A 17,723-nucleotide genomic window follows, 5' to 3' on the forward strand; every position below is an offset into this window, starting at 1 on the left:
CCGGGGATGGGGGGAATCTTCCAGTGCTTTGGAGGATTCCTTTAAAGCCCTCCTCAGTGTCAGCCAAAGGCTGACAGATGTACCTGGGAGGGTGTGTGTGTCAGATATTGGCTGACATACAAACTAAAGGGGTTAAACAGTAATAGGTGAAAACACAACAAAAATCCCACAATTTAGAAACATAGAAGTACAATTTACCAAATGATTGGCCACCAAAACGACAAGTCTGCAGAGAGGGCCAAGTCCAACAGTGATTTTTGAGACTTCAAAATAATTTCAGCTTTTAGACTTTTTTTAAGCTTGGCGAGGGCTAAGCAGCTTCCTTCACAATAAAACTTTCCCAAAACCATAACAAAACAAGCATTCACAAAGCCAAAAGGATGTCAAACTTATTGGTTTTGTCAATGTTTGTTTGCTTGGCTGCCGCCCTACATTCTCTTCACCATAGGGAGGGATCCCGAACAGGAACAGATCAGGCTTTAAGGCAGGATAGTGAGGTGTGCCCTCAGAATTGCCTCTCTTATCCAGGAGCAGATGCTATCCAACAATTTCCCAGTCTGGCTCAGTATGTTGCTGTGATTGGAAAGGCATGTCTCTCACATCAGGAATGAGGAGAAACTTTGCTACCTCTGAGACACAAACCTTCTGGGAAGAGGCCAGGCCATGATTACCTATGCAAATTTCTTATATTTAAAAATATTGGTTTAGCATTGAAACAGTAGCTCTCAGGAAAGGAATATTAGTGCCATCAATGTAATTTCCTTGTTTTACTAAGAGAGAATCCACAATAGCCACAGGGGGTTTTGGCAAAGCTCATGCAGGGGTTCCCAGATGTTTCACAGCTTGAACGGCTTATTCCCCCTAGTGACATCCCTAGATGGGCAAGTAATTTTCCCCTGAGAATGCTACCCTTTTGATAGAATATTAAACTGAAGCATTTCCGGCCGCAAAGTATCCCTGCACAAAATCCTCATTACTTGTAGACGGAGCCAAATGAAAAGAGTTTGTGTGACATGAGGCTCAGACTCCACATAGGTATCAAACTTTTTGGAGAGAGAAGGCAAACTAAGAATAATGTCAAAGCACTTATTCTTAACTACATGAGAGCTGCTTCCTCCACCTCTGTCTCTTCACATCATCTCCCCCCAACATGTTCAGAAGGCGATATCTTCTGCTTTGCAGCAGCTTTTGCTCTGTACGCTTTGATGAAGTGCAGCTTTTAAACCTTTGGTCCATAGAGCCAGGAGGCTGCAAAATCTTTCAAGCACACGTTGAGTTACTCCTTGTCCTGTGTACTAACAATTAGTGCAGTAAAATACCGTATAGTCCTTGATGAGTGGCACTTAGCATCACCTGCATGGTTTTGGATACTCAGCGTAGAAGAAATCCCCCTAGGCACCAGCAAGTCAAAAGTAACTTGGGATATGTTGCACGTTGTCACTGGATTTTTCATGAGTGGTGCAAACTATTCTTTACATTATCAGCATCCATCTCTCTCCATGCGACACAATGTAGTACTAATTCAGCCAAATTATTATGTCAGCGTATTCAATGAGTATTGAAACGTTCACCCATATTTTTGAGTTTGAGGCAAGTATTCATTTTACTGTTGAAAAGGGTAAAATATTCAAACAGCATATGAGGAGTAAAGAGTACATAAAGTGTTTTGTCTCCAGGGAAGCAGAAAGGGCCAGATATTTTGCATTTCCAAAATAGCGAATCCTAAGAAATCGCTATTTAGGAAATACAAAATGGAATGTACAAAAATAGAGTACCTAATAGCGATTCCTACAAAGTAGGAATCGCTATTAGAAAATCACTATTTAGTAAATGCTACACCATTTGTTCCTATGGGCCTACAGTCCTGCCTATAGGTATGAATGGTTTTACATTTCCAAATTTGCTAATTTCCTAATAGGAAATTGCAAATTAGGAAAATGCTAAACCAAGGGTGCCAATTGGTCTACGACCCTCATTGATGTACCCCAAAATAAAATGGTGCACATGTAAAGCTCACACATGACTTAGGTGCATGTGCGCACTATATGGCACTTTTAAAATTTTATTTTGTGTGCATTTTTTTTTAATTGCACATGGCTACCATCGACTTGGAGTTAATGGCAAATGCATTTCTTAAATGCTCATTTTGCATTTAGGGAATGGTTTGTATATGTCCTTAGGAAATCACAAATAGGAAATCCCAATTTGTGATTTCCTGGTTTGGGTAGAAATCACATTTTGCGACTGCATTTAGGCCTTTGTACATGTGGAATTCTGTACGTATGGAATTGCGGTTCCGTCTGTTAAGAAATGCAATTTCCTGTCACAACCTGGCCCAAAATATGTTCCTGTTGACCTGAACCCTTCCCTGGAATCCAGCTCCTTTTGAAAAATCATTCAACTAAACTGTAGTCCATCCAGAAACATCTTTCCAGTCAGAAGAAAGCCCACTTTGACCAATGGACCATGTTGGTGAATCAGTTGCCTCTGCCGTCTCCTCTGTTCAGCTCTGTTCTGAAAAAGGTCTTATTTTTTTCTTCCCCAGAAGAAAGGAGTACCATCTGTGTGATGATGGTGCAATGCCACACACACATTGTACAAAGGCAGCTAAAGAGCTATTGGATGTACAGAATGAGCTTGTTTTCCAAATCCCAGATAAAACCTGTCAGTGTTAGGATTTCTTAACCTACTTATTAAAGAACATAGAGAAGGTACATTCAGAACCCTGCTAATGAGTCTCATCATCCTAACCTAACATAATTTAGCATGTAGAAAAATACTAATAATTTGATTAATAAACAGTGGATATGAAAATTTCTAATTTTGAAGCTGTGCCCCACTCTATGGTCTGCTGTGCTCAAATCAAAGGAAATCAAATAGGTGATTACTGGAATGCTTGAATTAATCCCAGCCACAGTTAGTTGTTCTGGATCATTCCAGTCTATGATTTTTTGGCCAATGTGCCACCCCAGACAAGAAACACCATTAGGAAAATCTGGTGTAGTGTTGCCAAAATAATAAGAGTGTAGCCTAAACTGTCAGGCCAGGTCAATCTGAATGGGAAACAATCAACCCAGGACTGGCTTTGGCCTATTTGAGTCTTGTCAGTGAGGTGCAAACTGATTCATTAAACAGGGTGACCACGAAAACAACATCTGGGCTTACCTTGCCTCACTCAGGGTACAGCACTGAGGCGAACCAGTTGGTAATTGGTAGAATATTTGAATTAATATAAGGTACCACGAATTACTCTGTGTCACATTAGTCTATCTATTCTTCCCACTGTGCAACTCTAGACAAGAGACGCTATCGTGCAAACCAGGCATGATCCTGCTCCAATGGGAATAGTCCTGCCTGAAATACTAGTTCAGGACCCCCTCAATGAGAAACAAGCAGTCCCAGACTGTTTGTGGCCTATGTGCCCCTCAGTAGTGAGGTGCAGCTTGATTCCTACAGCACAGTGAGCACAAGACCCACATTTAGGTATGCCTGTCACACTTAGGAAAACTGCAAGGGGATGGGTGGAGAATGCTTGCATTAATGCAGCCACTGCACGTTACTATGGGCTACATTCCAGTACATATATTTCTGCATGTTATGCCACTCTATCCACCATCATGCAAATTAAGCATGGTTATGCCAGAATAAGGCCTCTCCAGCCCAAACATCCAGGTCAGGTTCCTCCTGAAGGGGAAACAAGCAATACCAGGAGACCAGGAGACATATTATACATAGGATCCCAGGGGCACAATGGGTGTATGCGTCTATATGTGCATCTCTGAGGCACAATGGTCTTACAGAAGGGGTGGCAGACGCTTGTGCGTCCCCTTCTGCAATACTGATCATGCTGGTGCATATGTTGCACCAATACTACAAAGAGGGGGTATTCCCTCATACCCTCATGCCATATTATGGACCCGGGCGCAAAGGCAGAAATGCCTTTATGAGGTGCACTGAAAGTGAACCACAAAAAGGTAGCACACTTTTAGTGCACAACCTAAATGCAGCCCTCTGGAAGAGAGACCCCTCCAAACATCCCCCTGCTGCACTCACCTGCAAGGGGATCTCTCTCCCCTGTTCAAAGTGTAGGCAGCATGCTACCTGCACTGTGAAACAATGAGCTGCTCTGAAGCATCTGTTCTGTATTTCACTTGAATGCGCTGCCCCAAGGGCAGGACAAGTTTGGAGCTATCCTAGGGATAGCACATTCTTTGTAATAAGATGTACTGTCCCTTTTTTCACCCAGAGAACCTTTTGAAAGGTTGCCTGGGGTCCCTGTAATGGAGACATACTGCTGATTGACGTGTCCTGGGGACAGAGGTATGGGCCCACTGGGTGGGTGCTCTGCTGGTGTTTCCTGAGGGGGAAGGCTCTGTAGTGGGTTGGGACTGTGGCTGGGTCACTGTAGGAAGTTGGCTCTGTATGTAATATCTCAAATTAAGAGATAGTGTGCACAGAGTCCAAGGGTTCCCCTTAGAGGTAAGATAGTGGCAAAAATAGAACATTCTAATGCTCTATTTTGTGGTAGTGTGGTCGAGCAGTAGGCTAATCAAAGGGTAGTGTTAAGCATTTGTTGTACACACACAGGCAATAAATGAGGAACACACACTCAAAGACTTAACTCCAGGCCAATAGTTTTTATATAGAAAAATATATTTTCTTAATTCATTTTTAGAACCACAAGTTCAAGATTTTAAGTAAATACATAAAATGCAAGGTACTCCACACAGGTAAGTTAGGAACTTTGAATTAGAGCAGTAACATACACAGTTTTTGTTAAAATGGCAATAAGCTATTTTAAAAGTGGGCACTCAACAAGTGGGTATTTTTCTCTACATCACAATTGACTCATCCATCTACCAGAAAGAAGCAGCAAAGGATACATATTATAAAAAAAGAAGAAACAAAAAACAGAAAGTTGGACTAATAATAGAATATGACAGATATCAAGAACCCCTTTTGTTGGGGACATTTAAGTCTGCAGATTACAATATTAATCGAGTATTATTTTGTTGTGATATTCCTGGTGAGACCGATTGGCCCATCTGGTGTTAATATATGTAGTTCTTCAGACAAGATACTTGTTGGTCCTATTGAATCATGTTGGGTCCTTGTCATATACATTTTTTAAATATGGTATGAGTGAAGGAGTAGATGTATTATGTTTACGTGATGGGATAGCATATATCAAAAAATTGTTTTCTTTTTACTATTCCATATGTTTAATGTTTTGGAATATTTATTGTTTCTTCTATGAGTCTTCTTAGGACAGCTAGGGGGCTTCTATATGTCATCTTTATTTGAACCCCAGTCGGTAATATGCCCTATGATATCCCCCTTCCTTGGTTTGCCATCTAACATATAGCTGTGGTACTATCTTTATTCAGTAGTGTCTGCATCTATTTCACCTCAGCTCACCCAGGATTTCTGTTTTCAGCTGCCATCCGATTCCTGCATCAGTTCAGATCTCTTCATTGGAACGTCTGTGATTTTCACCAGGCTAAGTATTATTTATATCGGAGAGAGCAGTGAGCTCCTCACATCAAAGTACATGTAGTCGGCAGTGGCGTTGTTTTTTTCTTGCACGCTTAGTGTGAGTGCATGGCTCCATCAAGTATGCAAACAGAGGCTCTACAATGTGATTATGCTGCAGAGCAGTACATGGCCTCTCGTATTGGGCAACGCCACCAGTATAAGGTAAGATAAGGGATATGGACTCAGTGTTATTGGATAATATGTAAGAACTAGAGGAAGTGTTACCGGGAAGAGATGTCTTCCTGACTGTATTGTTTATAGGCGAAGAACAACATTAGGACCTATATCTCTACAAATTCCGTTTGATTTTGTTCAGGCACTCTAAGTAATAATATCAAAAGAAAATCGACTCAGTTGAGTGGAGACTGAAATCTTATCAGCCCCTCTGCTTTACACTAAGGCATTATCACTTCTCTCTATTAATTCTTGTATAGAGTATCCTGGGTCACTAAGAAAGTGACCACCTCTTGGTGAAATTTGTTCTCGATGTAAGAAATCACTTTCGATATGGCAATTTAAACCACATCTGGGCCACAGGGTTGCACATTAACCATAGAATGATCGGAGGACACGCTTTGTTATCTTTCTCTGCATGAGTATCACATAAATTCACTATTGTGCACTCTATTAGATGTAGCTGTATGCTTATCTATATTTCTGTTTTGGTTTGAGAGATCTTCTTTCATTAGATACCTGGGATTCCCTGGGTACCCAGAGTGTCCTTGGGACATTGTGAGTATTTTTTGCTGAGTTTTCCCCAGTCCCATTTTTCTATTGGGGTGACCTTTTTGTTGTTGAATCACTGTGGGCCTCTTCACAGGGAGACTGGATGTGGCTGGTACCTCCTCTCCAATGACGTTGAGTGGGGGTCCTGTGGGGATGTAAATGCAGTGTTATTGTTTCTGCGTGTGACATCTTGTGCATGGATATGTTTCCCTCTATGGTTGTTATTAGCAAGACACCTTTGGGTTGTGTGAGATGTTATTGGTTTGGTTAAGTTATTGTCACTAGTGTACATGCTGTGGTGATGGGTGTCCATGCAGGTCTGTGATGGGGGTCCATGCATTGTTGTTGCATGCAGGGCTTGGTTTTGGGATGGGTGGGTTGTGATGGTGGGGTATATGTGAGGTGGTGGGGCGATGGGGGTGAGGGTAGGTGTTATTGATTGGGATGGCATACAGGCAGGATGGGGGATAAAGTAGTAAAGATTTGACTTACCAGAGTCCAGTCCTCCTGCTACTCCTGCCAGACCCTCTGGATGCATGATCGGCAAGACTTGCTCCTCCCATGTTATTAGTTGTGGGGGAGGAGGTGGGAATCCACCACCAGTCCTCTGTGCAGCTACCTGATGTCTTTCAACCACAGAACGCACCTTCCCCCTAGGTCATTCCACCTCTTCCTGATGTCATCCCTTGTTCTTGGTTGCTGTCCCACGTCATGGACCCTGTCCATGACTCTCTGCCATAGCTCCATCTTCCTTGCAATAGATGTCTGCTGCACCTGTGATCCGAATAGCTGTGGCTCTACCCAGATGATTTCCTCCACCATGACCCTTAGCTCCTCCTCAGACAACCTGGGGTGTCTTTGTGGTGCCATGGTTGTAGTGTGAGTGGTATGTGTGAGGGTGTGTGGGGTGATATGTTGGGGTGTGTATGTGAGGTGCGTGGATGGTGTATGGGTGATGGTGTTTTGTTGCGCAGATTCAGTGGGTGCTCCTTGCTTGTCTCTCTCTCTCAAGTGCCAATATGTTTGGGTTGTAAAGGGTTGTGGGTATTCTGGGTGTGTGTTTTATAGTGTTTTGGGTGTGTGGGTGTGGTGTGTGTATGTGTGTCTGGTGTGTGTAGTTTGAATTGTCCAATGTGGTGCTGTTTTGTTAGTCTGTGTGTGTTTTGAGCGTGGCGGTATGTACCACCAATGGTTTACCGGGGTTGAATGTCTGCCGCAGTGATTCATGGGTCATGATGCTGTGGGTGTATTTCTGTTGGCGTAATGGTGTGGGTTTTGGTACCGCCAGTTTACCACTGACTTTTGACTTGTGTGGGTGTCTGTATAGTGACGGATTTCTATGTGTGGGTCATAATACCCGTAGTGGTATACCACCGCGGTCACGGTATGTCGGCGGCAGTCAGCATGGCAGTAAACGGCACATACCGCCAATGTTGTAATGAGGGCCAAAGTGTCTTTGCCAATACTTAGTAGTACTTCTTTTTTAAATGTTTACAATGGCAATGGGCTGTAGCAACAAAAATATGCTCGTAGTCAGCTGGCACTGTTCCAAGTGTGGAGAACTCCATATTCACTTTTCTGACAGTCCTACTTGAGTATTTGCATGGAAGACTATAAATGCATCTTTCCTGGAGCCATAATGGTATTACTGCATACGACTTATGTCTTATGTTTGCTCCTACTGTAAATGGCTGTTCTGTGTTTCTTTCATGACAGGAATAAGCCCGCAAAGGGGAATAGAGCAAAGGTTAAGGGATGCACTCAGCCATCCTCTGTATTCCCAGTTCTTACAACCTGTAATATTATCTGCAATTTGGGATTGTAAACTGTCTCGAATTGCCTTTGACTCTGTGTGAGGCCAGTCCAGAAATCCTGAAGCAGAGTTTGTCATATTTCTGCCGCTCTCAACCACTTATTGAAATACCCACACAGCTGGCTAGTTACTGGTGAGAGATGCATATGTTTTAACCGATAGTATAGACAGAATTCCTACTATTCCCCATGAACAGGCAACTCCTAGTCCAAATCTGTGTTAATGATCTGAGCCTGGGTGGATTTGCACATCAAATTTCACCCAGTGCCAAAGCACTTGGATTTATCCTGAATACCAACCTCACCCTCAAAAAACATATTGCAAAGAAAAGCAAGCTCGCTTCCCTATCTCTACCGAATAAAGTGAAATCATTTTTCTTAGAACTGCCATAAAAGACCTTCCACTCTTGCTTCTGGATGGCTACAAAGGCATCACAACTGGCGCCACTACCTATATGGCTGAGATTAAATTGTGAAAGAAAGAAAAAAAGAAGGCAAGAATTCTTCTCCATTTATGCTGCCAAGATCTAGAAATACCATCAGGACTTCCCCAACTGTGCTCCAATTTAGGAAAGTGGCTAAGACGCGCCTCCTTAAAGGACACAGCTCATGACGAAGTAATAGTCCACCTCTACTTTCAGCAGTCAGCTTCCCCTCTAATTACCTCTTTTGACTCTCCTTGCATTTGACCCTTTAAGAGCTGCACTGCATGTTTTCTGGTTTTGAACTACACAAATGCTACATATATGTATGCATACATTCGGAGCACAATTTTGCTTTTGAAGGTACTGAGAGCAGTCACTGATACTAGTGACTTATTGTTGCAGAATAACAATTTTCTTGTACATAACTCTTACCACACTTGAACCACTTAAAGCCCACTAAAAATGTTATTATTGCCCATTTAAATGGTAATCAATTTACCAACCTCGGAAGCACAGAGTGCTTAGTTGGCCTAACCACATATCAAATGGCATCTTGCGCAACACATACTGTGTATGTTCTGTGCAAGAGATCGTTCTTAACCATAGCTCTGAGTGTCAGCAAAGAAGGCAGAGCATTTTTATTGGCTCCATTAGCGTACATCTTGGTTATGGTCCTTTTTCTGGCCTTTATTCATAAGTCCCCTCGAAATGAGTTGGACTATCAAAAGGCAAATACGTCTTATTATAGGTTAAAATTGCAAAGCCACATAATTCATCAGTTTGAAACTAAATAGAGGAAGAGCCATGGAAGAAGCTAGATGGCAGCCATTCCTGTGTTTCTAGCTAGCATGGTTTCTCAGGGCATTGTGTCAAAGGCATGGCCGGACTGGAAACCACAATCAGTCCTGGTAAAATTGTTTAATTTTGCGCCGTATTACTGAAGGGAATGACTAGAATGGGGCCATGGGCACATTCATGGTTGAGGTATGGCAGCCAAACCAGGCTGAAAGTATCCACCTTTCCTGCAGTCCATTAGGAAAATGGCAGATAGTCAGAATGTCCAGTCCGGGCACGGTCACAGAAACAAGTCACATGAACAAAAGACTGTGTACATGGAAAAATAATTTGCTTTTATATTATAGTTGGTCTGCCACGAATGAATGGAATTTGGAAACAGATCACTTTGACCTGATCCATCTCACATAAAGAGCATCTTCCCTCAGAATGATAGAGAAGAGACACTGCAAGCCTCAAAGGCAATTATGCAAAGCTTAGAGGTTTCTTGTTGAATTTTCATAGCACACTGCTGCCATTATGTGGCCTCATAGGCTTATTTCCTTGTCTGGGAAGTACATGCCTGCATAGAGGGGATTAGTGATGGACTAGGACATCTATACATAAATAGTGGATTGAGATCTGCTGCCAGGCACCATCCACTAATGCACGGAAAAAGCATGGCTAATCCAATAAATTCTAATCTCCCCACAACTTTTTCTTTTAATCAACTGCTGTCAATGACGACTCAAGGGAGGGTCAGTAGAGGACGAAATGGTACAAAGCACTTTGCCCCAGGCCCCACACTTTGGCAACGGCCCATGCTCATGCTTCAAAAACCATAATAAACCTATCCATATACTTCACAACCAACTCGCTATGCACAGACAAAGGCTGATTCAGAAACGTTTGGCCTGGAGCCACCATGTGCATGAAAGAAGCCTGACAGGCATTAAAATCACTACAGTTAAAGTGATATTATGGTTAAGATTGGCTAATACGCCTTAAAATAAGTTTTTAAAAAACTCAGAATTTCAGTTAAACTACAAATATAGTAACAAATTAAGATTGAAAAAACACTGCATTTCATCACCTTACACAATCAATAACTTTGTTTCAGTGATTATCATCTACCACATGCAACACTTCCCTGCATGCTGCCCAGCATATTGCATTTTAAAAATTAATTTGCATAGAGAAACAATTCTGCATATATGCATGAGACATATTCAATGTGAGTTTACCTCACTGCACTAATATAACCCTTTCTGTTTTTTAAACAATTACATATTATACAAGTATTGCCAATTCCAGGTGAGTTTCAGTTTTATCTTGTAAAGCTTTGGACTGATAGTGCTGGTTTTTCAACTCTGAAATTGGACTGAGGTCTGCTAACCAGATTTCAGTGCCAGTGCACTGACTCTCAAAAGTATATGTTTAATTGGCTTAAACCCAATTGGCATAAGTTAACTTACTTCTAAGTCCCTAGTACATGGTACAAGAGGTATTCAGGGCCTGTATGTTAGAATGTCCCTCATGGGCTGCAGAATTAATCGTGACACCTTGAGTGTGACAACGTAAAACATGTCACTCCACCTGCCACTATAGACTGGTAGAGCAGTTTCAAACTGCGAACTCAACTTCACCGTTTGAACTAATTACAATTTCCACACCCTTCTTTTTAATATACATTTGTCAACCCTAAGGTAGACCTATTGAGTACTAAGGCATGGTGTTACATAGTAAAAAGTTAGGACATGTATTTTTATATTTCCTAACAGTAAAACCCCGAATTGTTGCATTTACTGTGGAAATGCTAGGGGCCCTATTAGCAGGTACAGGCCTACATTCTGACAGCTCTTAAATTAGACTACTAAAGTTGGTACCTCAAGGTGATCAAATAATTATTACATTGAACCTGCCCTGATGCCCAAGTCGAATTTAATTTAACTTTTGGGTAAAAGGCAACTTTAGAAAGTTACAGACCACAAGACAGACTACTGTCTTCGTGGGGAGAAGTGTGAAAGACTTCTAGGAAAGGAAAAAATAGAGGCCTGCTGTTGGAAGAGGTGTCACCTCTCCCTGGCAGAAAGCCACACTGGGTGTAGGTGGAAAAGGCAAGCTTCAATGGGGAAGCCACCTTTGAAAGGCAAATGGTGGACACACACAAGGGATGCACTTTTGTTCTGGTAGACTGATTGATGTCGGGGCAGAGAGGGTAAAATGGTTTTCCTGTGAGTGTGTAGCCCTCAGATATCCCCACCTCTAGAGTGGACTAATAAACTCCACACACCAGAGGGGTTCTGTCATCTTTGGTTTGAGCAGAATATTGCATTCTTAGATAACAAGATGATAGAGATTGCAGGAAGTCATCATCAGGTGACAGGGCATCTGGTAGTTTACTGGCTAGTAGTCACAGCATCCCTGAGTGCATGTTGTGAGCATAAACATGCACCTTAGGACCCAGACCTTAGACCATTTCTGGACTGGAGAGAGGACCAAAAAAGGCCTACTCTGCTGTTCCCTGGACCTGGAAAAAAAGAGGCTCTACCAAAGGCTAGACTGCCCCTGCTGCTCCTAGCTAACAAAGAGAGGGCTGAGCCTGAGGTGAACTGCTCATGGAAAAGTCGCCCCTGAGCCCCAGAGAGAAGAGGAGATCTCCAAGAGTTGGCTGACTTCCTGATACAGCTTCAGGGCCTAAAAATGTGACGAAGCAGTATTGGCAAAGTTGGTAGACACAAGTGTGAGCTCACCACTGACTGCTGCAGGGCACCCAGAAATTGAACCTTGACACTAAAAAGTTGCACCCAAGTCTGCTGGATCTGGGAGAGTCATCAACGTGCAGTTTGGTCACCCAAAACGGACATTAGCCTGAGGGAATCGCTGGTTTCATTGTGACAGGCACCATTATACTAGTAGCAACTGTTTTTTGTTTGGCCTTCGCCTGAACTTCAAGGAACATCAACATCTGTGGCCAAAATCGCCCCATCATGTTTGTGGACCAAGGGGTGACCCCCGGAAGACTGTCGCCAACTGGATCAGTTCCTTCAGTATCCTGCATCCCTTGCATCAAGACCAATCCACTGATGTCTATGGTGGCTTGGCCAATATTTCTGGAACTGGACTGGAGACTTCTTTGACTGCAAGGTAACAGTCCTTCCAAACCACACTGTCTCTCTTTACTTGTTCTCTGCCATGGTTGGTCACTTAAATTGACCCAAAGTAGCAGAACACAACTTTATAAAAAGTTTTCAAAAGTTTTCAAAGTGACCGCTAACCGTGGTAGTTCATAAAGATTGTTTACGTTTTGAATAAAAAGCAGTTATTTACGATTTTCTGAAAAATCTATAACTCCAGAACCCTTCAGTGGATTTTGTCTGTTTTGGTATCTAAAAAAATCATTAGAAAAATCTATTTTGCATAAATTGGTGTTGGATTTATTTTGTGTCATGTTTATAACTTTTCCAATCGTCTTGGTACTTCTACATACTTTGCACAAGTACCTTGCTAAACCTTGAGTGCATGAAGTGACATCGGCCCATGGTTGAGCTAAGGTTTTACAAAAGAGCCTAACTTAACCCCAGATAGGTTTGTGAGTTTATTACATGGTGACGTTGCACAACAACTCCATATAATAAACCATATTTCCTCACAGGAACGGACAGTGATTTTTGAGTTGCTTCACATTTTTTCAGAATTTTATTTAAAAAAAGGACATCAACTTTTTTAAATCATTCACCAAGCTACCATTGAATTTGTGGATCCAGTGATTCATATATGGATCTGCAAATCCTGTATTTTTTACATTTATGGGAAATATCTGCCCACTTTGGGGCACTGGTGACCATCTTGGTATGTTTTTGCTATACTCTATCAACCTGTACTGTTACAAGGTTTACTGTAAGGTTTTGGTGCAGTGCAACAACCATTTTAGAGCAGTAAAATAATTATAAAGCATACCAAAACAAAACTAGAATTGGTAAAGCCAATAGCTCTGTCACACGCGCTATTCAAACATAGCTGTACAAACTCAGGGATGCATCTCTGAATATTGTTTGTGCATTTCTTCCCATTTTTTACCATTTCAAAATAACCAACTCATGGACAGGCACACACCAGCTATTTTGGAATGGTAAAGAATGATAAAACAAATAGAGCAAGCTTTGATAAAGAAAATAAGAATCTCCTTTGGACCCACTGGCTTTGATAATGCTGTTTGCTTTACTGCAGTGATGGGTTGTCCTGGTATTCCTTAGAATAGGGTTAATTCTTATAGTGCTAATCAAAAAGTGATTCTGTTGATTGTTCTTTAAGAAACTAATTAGCATTAGGGAAGAGACCAGGGAAAGGTGCTCTTCACGTTCCGTTAATGAAAAATACAATACACACGCATCTGAAGAGGTCCACTAAGAGTAAACTCTGTATCATATCAATAGTAAACAATAGCAAGATTGGTATTCTACAACATAATAGAAGTGGGAGAGACAACAAATTAACAGGGAGAGTCTAGCCAGAGCTAAGTCCAGGGTCTGGCTCAGATCTTAGAGACCCTGCATGAGCCAAGCCCTGAAAATATTTCCTTGTAAATCAATCAACAAACATGATGTAAAATATGGTAAAGTTTCTTCAAAATAAAAAAAAAAACCTGTATTTCTTTAATATGTGAGAGATATGCCACTATTAGGGCACATTATAGCCGTGCATTGAGAAATACTTCATAAAAGTGTTATTTGTGTACAACTGGAAATCTGAAATCACATATTTGAAAGTGCATTCAAAAGCGATAATGAAAAAAAGAGTTTTGGTGAAATAAGATCTGGGTGCAGCAGCTACAATGCTGTGGTACCTTTTGGGTGGTCGACACCCCACATAGTCTCATGCCTCAGCTCACACCTGCAGTTTTTTAATGCAGCATCCCTGTTTAGAATAATTTCCATAAAGATTTACACTTCGTTTTGTTCTGACTTCTTGAAGCCCTAGTGAGCAGCATTCTCTTCAGGCAGGCTGCCACTCCTACTTTAATTGATCCCGTCTCGGATAGGCTGCACTTTTTCATATGTGGTCTATTACTGAAGGTCGTTCTTCTATGTGCATTCTTAGCTGGTACATTACAGTGTTGCTAGGACTGCTGCAGCCACGTTTTATTGTGAATTCCTGTCATTGACGGTTGTCATTATGCAGGAATTCTTCACCTACTTTCTTAGATAAAGCTTGGCCTTTTGGCTGAGGCATATATTAAAGTCTACCCTGAGCCAATTCTGGTGCTCTTTAGCTGGTTGCTTTCACCTAAATGTCTTATTGACAATTGGTCCTGATGATGCCCCAGTCAATTTAACCAAGGAGGATGAAACGTCGACCTGATATTTCAATATGAACTCTCTAAGAGTATTGTATCACCATTCCCCAAATTTGAAAACTTTCAGCAGATTGTGTTTTGCCTATAGGCTGTGCTCTTCAATTGCTTACAATTGATTTAATGTTTTGTATTTTTGTACTGTACCTGTGTCTCACCAGTTATTCACTGCTTTGTCTCACTATTTACACTGCACATTGAAATTCAGTGTGATTGTGATTTAAAGGCAGAGGTGAGCTCTACATAGGGGCTGAAGGGCGTTGACCCAATGCCTTAATCCGCCACTCACCTGGGCACATAAGAATACACGTTTGGGGAGGCTCCATAACATAGCTGGGATGTAACTGTCTTTTTAAATGCCATCACGAAGGTAGGGTGTGTGGCTGTTGTAATGGAAAGCTTTGGCACTGGGTAGTTAAAGGGCACATGTCAAGATCTCTGAACTAAGTCAGCCTGACATGCGCACTTTAGGCTTCTCACTCGAAATTCACTCTGTGTTGAGGCCAGGGGCTGGGGCAGCCAAAGCAGCTCTCTGAGTCTTCACTGTGGTGCTGCGATGACTTGCTTATCCAATCTTGGCACAGCTCTTATTAATATAGTTAATAAGAGCTGCATCAGGATTGGCTCTTGACTTCAGGGCAAAGCATCCCCAAGCTTTCACACAGTGGATTCAGGCAGCGCTCGGATGGGTAGAACATGCAACATGGCCAATTATTGGACTGCTTTTCTTTAAAGTCTACAACATTTTAATGTGGTATTTCATTATCATACCTGGCTTCCTTTTCTGGTAGTGTGCAGGAAAATATGGTCTGGCGAAAGTCCTTGCTGCTAGCTTACAAAGGCCCTCGCGCTCAAAGGGCAAATATTTAATTTTACATTTTAATGAAGTAAGGTGTCTTTTACAAAGCCTTATGTTCTTCTGGAGGTAAGCATCATTGAAGCATGTAATGCAAAAAGGTGATATGGAGTCTTGTTCAGAGTTGCCGACTTTGAAGTAGGGAACTAGGTTCGAGTCTCAGCGTCAGCTCACCATTTTGTGATTTTGGGCAAATTATTTCATCTCCCCTTACTTAAAAAAAAGTAATGACAAACGTGACCTTGTCTAATAACTGGTGCTCATGTAAAGTGCGCCAAAACCTTTGGGTAGAATTGCACTTTATATAAACTGCAAAAAAAGTATAACTATAAATTGGCAATTGTGTCCAAGTTGATAAATGTTTCTTTCATCCAGCACAATTGTCTTCAAAATGAGGCACTATATTTCAGACTTTAAACACTGTTACCCAACCACAGCATAATAAAAATAACAGGAAAAAGTTCAAATGACATTTTTTCGATCACTTCATAAATTGTTTCCTGATATCTCATATATTCAATATCTGAGTTAGGAAAACTCATATTTCAAAGTTCACAATTATATAGGTCATATCCAAGTGCCATGCCTGGAAAAGTGTTCAGTGAAAAATATGGACATGCGTTGGTGCTAGAAATGTGGGTGGTAAGGAAAGCTGTGATAATGTGCTGTGTTATTTCACAATTAGACCTACCACGGTTGCTTGAACCTCAAAGCCCCTTATATATGTTTCTTTTGGGGGGGTGTGTATGTTTTACTTGCCTTCCTTTGAAAGCTTCTTTGAGGTGACACTGCTGACAAGTAAGGCGGATGTGGATGCATTACCAAAAAAAACACAGGTCCTCATTATAAACCATGACTACCAGGTTCACAGTGGCGGTCGGACCACCACCAACGTAGCGGTCTGAGTGCCATATTACGACCGCAGCGGTCTGAGTGCCATATTACGACCGCAGCGGTCATGCCACAGTCGAACTGCCAGGATTAGTCGTCCTGGTGGTCTGGCGGTCCTGGTGGTCCTAATCTGCCGAGACAGCACTTCCCTGGGCATTACAACTTCATTCTCCACCAGCAGTTTCATGGCGGTAGCACCGCAATGAAAAGACTGGCAGAGAACAGGTGCAGGAGGCCATAGGGGGCACCTGCACTGCCCATGCGCTTTGATTGGGCAGTGCAGGGCCCCCCCCCGGCCAGGACCGTCGCAATGTTCACTGACTGCTTTGCAGACAGTGAACACTGCGAGGGTGCTGGTGCAACTTGTGCCCTACAGCATAGCCGATGGCTCTATTATGAGCCAGAGGCAATGCTGTCAGCCTTTTCCCGCCAGGCCAGTGGGCAGAAACTGAGGTTTCTGCCCGCTGACCCAGCGGGAAATTCGTAATGGGCCCAGCTGGGAGGCAGCCACAATGCGGCAAGCTCCCCGTCGGAATTTTGTCAGACGGGCTCTTCCGTCCACCAAAATCGTAATGAGGCCTACAGCGTCAAGCTGTTATACAATGAATGTTCAAGTAAAAAGACACTTTTGTATGCATGTTGTAACTGGATAAATTATGACAAAAGGCTAAATGTTATCCACCAATTGCTTAAGTTCTTTAATGCAGTGATTACAATTTGCCTTCCCATCCCATCAGAGTTTTGTTTTGAGATTATGTAAAGCCCATCTGCATATATTCGCGTGTGTACGGAATATAAAAACAATGTCCTTTATCCTGAAATCTCTTTCGGTCACCTTGTGTCACTCACTAAGCTTACTCAGTGACCGTTGAAGATTACTTTTATGCGTCACTAATTTCAAAAGCCACCAACTGCTAATGTTTAAAAGTCCACTGATGTATTGATCTTTGTGTGCAATTACTTATATTTAATAAGTCAGATTAACTAAATCTGGGTGTACCCTATTTTATTGTCTTTTTTTTCCTTTACTTTTTTCAATTTTCGCTGCCACTCCCAACCCCTCTCCTCCAGTGAACCCATTATTATTTTCTACTTTTTTCCTTAGGATAAGACCTTGTTTCTAACCCCTAAGTTCATTTTCCTGCAGTTTTTAAATATAGCACAAACTCAACCTGTAGGTTATTGGAGTGCTTTACATGAGCACCAGTTAAATTACACAAGGTCACATACATTATTTATAGGCATGAGGAGATGAAGTGATTTGCCCAAAATCATAGGATGTTGAGCTAACACCAAGCCTCAAAACCGGCTCCTGGGTTACCCAGTCTGCAGCTCTGACTGTAAAGCCATA

This window comes from Pleurodeles waltl, chromosome 6, assembly GCF_031143425.1.
Source record: "Pleurodeles waltl isolate 20211129_DDA chromosome 6, aPleWal1.hap1.20221129, whole genome shotgun sequence".
In the NCBI taxonomy this organism is placed as follows: domain Eukaryota; kingdom Metazoa; phylum Chordata; class Amphibia; order Caudata; family Salamandridae; genus Pleurodeles; species Pleurodeles waltl.